The 8,755-nt window shown below is 42.6% G+C and overlaps 1 pseudogene; it reads right to left on the bottom strand.

Moving 5' to 3' along the window:
• Window positions 1-8,338: 8,338 nt before the first annotated feature.
• Window positions 8,339-8,456, bottom strand: LOC126292331 (5S ribosomal RNA; annotated as a pseudogene).
• Between the last annotated feature and the right edge of the window lie 299 nt (window positions 8,457-8,755).

The raw sequence follows: 8,755 nt of genomic DNA, 5'->3' as shown, positions 1-8,755 counted from the left end.
ATCGTGCAACCGAAGTTTAACGAGTTCCTTGTAACACTCATGTGGATGACCTCACACTTTTCGTTAGTTAGGGTCAACTGCCACTTTCCGCTCGATTCAGATATCTTTTCTAAATCGTTTTGCAGTTTGTTCTGATCTTCTGATGACTTTATTAGTCGATAAACAACAGCGTCATCTGCAAACAACCGAAGACGGCTGCTCAGATTGTCTTTCAAATCATTTATATAGATAAGGAACAGTAAAGAGCCTATAACACTACCTTGGGGAACGCCACAAATCACTTCTGTTTTACTCGACGACTTTCCGTCAGTTACTACGAACTGCGACCTCTCTGACAGGAAATCACAAATCCAGTCACATAACTGAGACGATATTCCATGAGCAAGCAATTTCACTACGAGCCGCTTGTGTGGTACAGAGTCAAAAGCGTTACGGAAATCCAGAATGAACAGATTTTATTTGTTAATCATTATACAAGAGCAAAGAATTCACTGTTAGGTTTCTCTTGTTCTCGAATGCATGCGACGCTCGGTCACTGAACTCTGTAAGTCTGAATAACTTAATCATTATTAAAATATGTTACAGAAAGAGTTATTACTGTTTCATTTGAGTAGGCAGTCCTTTCCCATGCAGTAATTGGCACTTTTCTAATTTACCGTGACTACAGCAGCGCCGAAACATCGCGCCATAAAAGTCACTATTTGCCCCTTATGTTTTAATATTTTCAAAGCTTCTCTAGGGTGAATTTCTCTTTGACAGGCTTTGTATCAATACGTTAATAACTTTAAGGTATTTTCAGTTGTTGGTGTTGTGGTCTTCAGTCCACAGACTAGTTTGATGCAGCTCTCCATGGTGCTCTATCTTGTGCAAGCTTCTTCATCTCCCAGTACCTCCTGCTACTTGCATCCTTCTGAATCTGTTTAGTGCACTCATCTCTTCGTCTCTCTCTACCATTTTTACCTTTCACGCTGCCCTGCAATTCTAAATTGATGCTCTCTTGATGCCTCAGAAAATGCCCTACCAACCGGTCCCCTCTTCTAGTGAAGTTGTGCCACACATTTCTCTTCTCTCCAATTCTATTCAGTACCTCCTCATTAGTTATGTGATCCACCCATCTAATCTCCAACATTCTTCTGTAGCACCACATTTCGAAAACTTCTATTCTCTTCTTGTCGAGACTATTTATCGTCCACGTTCCACTTCCATACATGGCTACACTCCATACAAATACTTACTTAAATCTATACTCGATGTTAACAAATTTCTCTTCTTCAGAAACGCTTTCCTTGCCATTGCCAGGCTACTTATTATATCCTCCCTACTTCGACCATCGTCAGTTATTTTGCTCTCAAAATAGTAAAACTCATTTACTACTTTATGTGTCTCATTTCCTAATCTAATTCCAGCAGCATCACGCGATTTAATTCCACTACATTCTATTATTCTCGTTTTGTTTTTGTTGATGTTCATCTTATATCTTCCTTTCAAGACACTGTCCATTCCGTTCAGCTGCTCTTCCAGGTCCTTTGCTCACTCTGACAGAATTACAATGTCATCGGCGAACCTCAAAGTTTTAATTTCTTCTCCATGGAGTTTAATACCCACTCCGAATTTTTATTTTGTTTCCTTTACTGCTTCCTCAATATACAGATTGAATAACATTGGGGAGAGACTACAACTCTGTATCACTCCCTTCCAAACCACTGCTTCCCTTTCATGTCCCTCGACTCTTATAACTGCCATCTGGTTTCTTTAGAAATAGTAAATAGCCTTTCGCTCCCTGTATATTACCCCTGCCACCTTCAAAATTTGAAAGAGAGTATTCCAGTCAACATTGTCAAAAGCTTTCTCTAAGTCTACAAATGCCAGAAACGTAGGTTTGCATTTCCTTAATCTATCTTCTAAGGTAAGTCTTAGGGTCGGTATTGTCTCACATGTTCCAACATTTCTACGGAATCCAATCTGATCTTCCACGAGGTCGGCTTCTACCAGTTTTTCCATTCGTCTGTAAAGAATTCGTTTTAGTATTTTGCAGTCGTGGCTTATTAAACTGATAGTTCGGTAATTTCCACATCTATCAACACCTGCTTTCTTTAGGATTTGAATTGTTATTTTCTTCTTGAGTATTTTCAGTATTTTCGGTATTTATCGTAATTTGTGGACTATCAGCTCAGCGATTCAAATAAGCCGCTTCACGGTGATCGGTTACCATTTCGAAGAAAATATTTTGAGATAAAAATAATAAACCATTTACATATCCTTACGAAGAGACAACAGTATTTCGTCACGCGACACCAACGAAAATAATGTTTTCTCATTCTTAAATTTATCAAAGAGACCCAGAGAGAGAGAGCTCAGAACTGTAGCGTATAAAATTGGCGATGTATAACGTAACTGTGTCGGTGCATCAGAAACAATGTGTCCTGTATCGAGTTTCGAATTCGAAGAGTTCGTCCACGCAGGGAACACCATCTGTTTCAATACGACAATGCCAGACCACTTAGGAGAGCTGCGACATCTGCAATAAACGCTCGCCTACGTTTCACTGTCATCTACCAAACGGTCGCCTACGTTTTACTGTCACCGACTGTACAGTCCCTGCTCGGCCCCTATTCGGCTCATCGAGGACTCCACTTTGATATCGATGAAGCGATGCAAGCAGAGGTGAAGTGACGGTGTCAGCAACCTGTTCTCTCAGTTCTGAACATAGCTGTCTTTCAGCAAACGTACGCAAGTTTCAGCAGAGAAATAACACAGCCAACCTGCTGCAACTAATTGTTTAATACATTTACCCAGGTTTCGACACCTCTAAGAATGTCTTCATCAGAATAAAAATTGGATGTTGTATGAAATAATACATCGACAAATAAGTTTTGCAGAAACATTAACCAAGATGAAAAATGTCATAACATGGAAAGGTTATTTACGTAAAGTTACATTGCGAGAAGGCCATAGTCGAAATTTAGAGCGACATTATCAAGTCAACAATTAAAAACTAAAACCGCTCCAGCCTTAGGTACTTAAGCTACTGGGCCGCGCAGTCTGATGTTCCTTGCTAGGTGTACGTACCAAAGGCTGTACCAGGTCTGATCTAAACGTTAACTATTGCCTTCTCGCACTGAAGCTTTAGGTAAATAGCCTTTCTATGTTATGACATTTTTCGACTCGGTTAATGTATTATTCTATAAGGCTTTAAATTTTCATTCTGATGAAGACATCCCTAGAAGTGTCGAAACCTAGGTAAATGTATTACACAATTATTCGCAACCTGTTGGCTGTTATTTCTCCACGCAAACTGGTCTCTCGTTGGGAGAAATGCGTTCGTGGACAGGGTGACTGTGTTCAGAAATAAATATGTAGAGATGATGAATAAAGATTTAGAATGTTAATTACGTCTGATTGATGTAAAAAGCGTTAAGAGTTTTCAAATAAAAAATTCAGAGACTTTACTTTTCAACGCGCTCTTGTAATTTTGGAGCGCTCTGCCGAGTGGGCACACAAAAGTCCATTTTAAAATTAATTTTCTTTGTTATAGGAAATAATGAATGAACCGACAGAACAGTTAGTCAGTGTAATGTTACCGGAAACAAACCCTCGCTTTCCTTGGGCACTGAGTGTTGCATGAAAGACCTGATGAGCAATACTTGTCTGGGATGACTCCAACAACACACTGCAAAAGCTAAATTGCAAATACCTGTTGAAACATGATAGAAACTGCGACTAACTGCTATTGGATGAGATACTCGCTGTCTATTTTGCAGCTATGTGTGCATATGCGGAGAGATCTTGTATTTCCAGCAAAAGTTTGATTTGAAACTGTGTATTCTTCCAGTAAATTTGGAATTTGTACCTGTTTTGTTCTCGTCTTGTCTAAACTATTTATCGCCCGCTTTCACTTCCATACTTGGCTACACTCCAGACAAATACTTTCAGAAACAACTTCCTGACACTTAAATCTATACTCGATGTTAACAAATTTCTCTGCTTCAGAAACGCTTTTCTTGCCATTGCCAGTCTACATTTTATATCCTCTCTACTTCGACCATCATCAGTAATTTTGCTTCCCAAATTGCATAACTAAGGAGGACGTATTGATTAGAATTGGGGGACAAGAGAAATTTCTGGCACAGCTTGACTAGAAGAAGGGATCGCTTGGTAGGACATATTCTGAGTTATCAAGGGATCAGCAATTTAGTACTGGAGGGCAGCGTGGAGGGTAAAAATCGAAGAGGGAGACCAAGAGATGAATACACTAAGCAGATTCAGAAGGATGTAGGTTGCAGTAGGTAGTGGGAGATGAAGAAGCTTGTACAGGATACAGTAGTATGGAGAGCTGCATCAAAAGAGTCTCTGTCGGTCGTGGTGGCCGAGCGGTTCTAGGTGCTACAGTCTGGAACCGCGCAACCGCTACTGTCGCAGTTTCGAATCCTTAGGTTAGTTAGATTTAAGTAGTTCTAAGTTCTAGGGGACTGATGACCTCAGAAGTTAAGTCCCATACTGCTCAGAACCATTTTTGAACCAGTCTCTGGACTGAAGACCACAACAACAACAACCTGTTTTGTTGAAGAAAAATACCAACAGCTGAGAGAATTATGTATGGAGAGGTTACTCCTAGGTCTCAGTAAAAAGAGATTGCCAAAGAAATGAAGAGGTAAGAACAACAGCAGGAATTCGGGATGTTGTGGAACGTGTAAGGCTCTAAAATGGAAAAGGGGCGGGACACATCGCAAGAAGAAATGCCGGAAGATGGACCATAGGCAGTATTAGAGTGGAGTCCCAGAGAAGAGGCAGACACCTGCTGACCATTGGGATAAAGGACTGAAGGAACTCGTAAGCGACTGGAACCGTATTTCTTTAGTTTAAGATGAAAGAGGCTACACTTAGTAAAAGCTGAATTAATTCAACAGTAAATATAATCAGTAAAAGTATACACTGGTGAGCCAGAACGTTATGACTACTTGGTTAAAAGCTTGTTTGTACGACTTTGGAGCGAAATACATCACTGAATCCGCGTATCAGGGATTCGACAGTCTGTTGGTAGGTTTGTGGAATTACACGTCTACGCACAGTAAACTAATTCGCGTAAATAACGGGCCGCTGATTTGAGTACGCGTTGATTTCAACCTGTAGTGACCCAGATGGACTCCGTAGAATTTATATCAGGCGAGTTTTGTTGGCGAGACATGAACGTGAATTCGCTATAATGCTCCTCAAATCGCTGTAGCACGATTCTGGCTCCGAGACACGGACAGTTATACTGCTGAAAGATGACATCTCCGTCGGGTAAGACATCAAGCATGAGAGGACGCAGGTGGTTTGCACCTGACAGCGTGTAATCGATTATTACCTGCCACAGGTCCCATGCAAGCGCAGGAGAGTGTCTGCCAGTTCACAAACCGCTTACACCAACCTGCGTCCGTAGCTTCACGCTTCGAGTCGCCATTCACTTCGATGACGTCGTTCCTGGGCACCACCATCGACCTATTGGAGCAAAATGCGATTCATCCGAAGAGCCGACACACTTTCTTGATCGATGGTCGAATCCCGATGGTCCCGTGCCCACTGATGTCGTAAATGATGATGTCGTTGGGTCAACAGGTGATCACGTAAGGGTGGTCTGCTGCGGAGCTCCGCGTTGAACGACGTACGATGAACGGCGTGCTCCGAAACACTTATGCATACACCAGCATCCAACATCGCGGAGGTCATAAAGTTTAGTTTGTAAGGTGTCAGGTAAATCCAATGCCTTCCATGAAAACCTTGACATGATAAGCAAATCCAGTAGTATGTCACATAGCTCCGAATAAATCGTGACATTAAATTAACCAAAGTAATACGAGTAACGAGTGAGCAAATGGAATACTGCAGACTAACACAAGAATGCCTAAATGCATGTCATACCTTCCCACCGTGAGACAGACGCAGTTCCGAGGGGAGAAACGAGAACAGAAGCCGAGAGCAGAACCGTGTTAAGCTGAAGGCCCTACGATAAGGGACGGCACCCACGTCGCCAGCTAACCGCTATGTCCATCCGCAGCCGATGTTAAAAGCTAGAGCCCTCCAGAAGAACAGTATAGATCTTACGATAACGCTAAAAGGACCACACCAGCTGCAAGTTTTAGCTTGAGACTTTTTCGCGTCTCTGTTACATTGCAAACTTTAAATACATTGCCCCACCACGAAAAGTATAACGTTTCTCATTGGATAGACAGAATTTTTTTTAGGCGGAGCTTAAGGTTAACATTGAGACTCAGATTGGTCAGATGAAAACACAGCCAGATAGCTTTTTTTAAACCAACTTCGGTAAATTGTAGTAAGGGGAAGTTAGGAGGGAGTTGCTTGCTAGACGGCGAGGTGAGCTGTGCTGTGATGCCCGCCGCCCCCTGACGAACACCGACAAGGTAAGGAACGCACGCGGTGCCACATAACAGTGCATAAAGCTTCACTCAGAACTGCAGAAGTCTCATCTGTTACACCCCCTTTTTGCGTAATACTAGTGTCGATCGTCAATTAAAGCTCATGGTGTTCACGTTTGCCCTTGAAGTAAAAATCTGAAACGCGATGATTTTTCTGTTATATAGTAATTGAGAAGCCACATCAGCCACTGTAATTTACGACAAGTTAGATAAGTGATTAAAGATAATTGAGGGTCACTGTAGACCATTTTGATAGTTTTCTCTTTTGTGAAATTTAATTTAAACCTAGACTATAGATGTGATATGGCATAGGTCATCCTTTGATCCATTGTAGAACATGGAAACCCATTCAGGGAATATTCGTTAACGTTTTTGTTGAACGCACTTGGTTTTTACCATCCTTTATTAAACATTTCCTTTTATCAATAGTGCAATTTATAAACAATGTTTTGTGAGTAGAATAAAATTTCCAATGGTTAACGTAACTTCTTTTTCGACGTTATTTTACCAGCTAACCAAAAATAGTAAAGCCTTGATCCCCTTCCATTAAATTTAGTTAGCATTAAGATTCTTTTACAGGGAGTGCAGTGGAGCTGACGTTGAGATCATTAAGTATCTGGTTATATCATCGCTAGTCTCACTGAACTCTTCTGAATTCTACATGTCATGTGTGGTCTGGCGTCTCCTTACCAGCAACAGGTCCCAGGTTCAAAGTAGTCAATTCCCTAAAAAACACGCTCAGAGCATCGCGACGAAAGTGGTAGGGAGACACGATATAGAAAAACAGACACGACGCAGAATGTTAAATGTTTACAGAGCAGACAAGCCTCCGAAGACCACGTTCTGCTCCGGCCGAGTGGCCGAACAGTTGTTGGCACTTCAGTCTGGAACCGTGCGACCACTACGGTCGCGGGTTCGAATCCTGCCTCGGGCATGGATGTGTGTGATGTCCTTAGGTTAGTTAGGTTTAAGTAGTTCTAAGTTCTAGGGGACTGATGACCTCAGATATTAAGTCCCGCATTGCTCAGAGCCATTTGAACCAGCCCACGTTCTGCGAAGAGCCGTGGAGTTCAGCCATTTAGCGCCTAGTGGTACTTTCACTGTCCAATCTCTTTCTGTGGATGCTCACGACAGTAGCACGTGAACATTCGACCAGCTTCGCCATTTTCGAGATACCCCTTCACGTGCTCTGAGTAATAATAATTTGCCCTTCGTCAAAGTCGCCTATCCCGACGTATTTCCCCCATTCGCAGTCCATATCTTCGCTAGGCTAATCCCCCGTCCGTGTCTGCTCCGGTCTACACAGTTTTGTTGCCACGTCACGTACGCGCAACGCTACCAAGCGTCGTCCAACGTCATGTTCGGCAATGGTTGTAGTGTTTCGGCTGATCAGTGTACTGCAGAGTTAAAGGTTGTGCCGAGATGAAAACAGATGCTACGATGCGGTTATAGAAAATAGATAATGAAGCCGCCGATACGAATACGCCTAACGTCCCCAGAACAAATGCTACGATAACATTGTAGTCGAATTTTGTGAAATCAAGTTCAGGTTCTATGATCTGTGATGTGAGGGTTCAGCTGGAATTATACTGTCAGTCCGCAATGGGTCGTTTCTACACACGATAGAACCATACAGGGTGTTCATAAATGCCAGTTACGAATTTCTAGGACCTGCAGAAGGCAGTGAGTACATAATATTCTACAACAAGCAGGCAATCAAGCACTCCGTCTTCAGGCCACAAGTGGCCCATCGTGACCATCCGACCGCCGTGTCATCCTCAGCTGAGGAAGCGGGTAGGAGGGACGTGTGGGCAGCACATCCCTCTCCCTATCGTTATTATGGTTTTCTTCGACCGGAGCCGATACTATTTTGTCGAGTAACTGCTCAGTTGGCATCACGAGGCTGAGTGCACCCCGAAAAATGGCAACAGCGCATAGCGGCCCGGATGGTCACCCATCCAAGTGCCGGTCACGCCCGACAGCGCTTAACTTCGGTGATCTGACGGGAACCGGTGTATCCACTGCGGCAAATCCGTTGCCCACAAAATACTGTAGAGGAAGTATCAAAAGAATCATTCGATTTTGCATGCCTATATATCTGAAACTAATAAACATATGCAATGAATTTTGTCTTTTGATCAACGGGAAACTCAAAAAGCGTTTTTTCATACCTTGTCATGGGTGTTCAATATGCCACCCTTGAGATGCACACATATGTCAATGCAGTATTCCAGTTGTTCCCACACTGGAGCGAGGATGTCTTAAGTTACAACTTTCGGATCTGCTGTTATTCGATGTCAAAGTTCATTCATTGGTGTTGGTAACGGAGGCACATAAAC

This window comes from Schistocerca gregaria, chromosome 9 (genome assembly GCF_023897955.1).
Source record: "Schistocerca gregaria isolate iqSchGreg1 chromosome 9, iqSchGreg1.2, whole genome shotgun sequence".
NCBI lineage: Eukaryota > Metazoa > Arthropoda > Insecta > Orthoptera > Acrididae > Schistocerca > Schistocerca gregaria.
The sequence above is the reverse complement of the archived record's forward strand: the minus strand, read 5'-3'. Positions and strand labels throughout refer to the sequence as shown.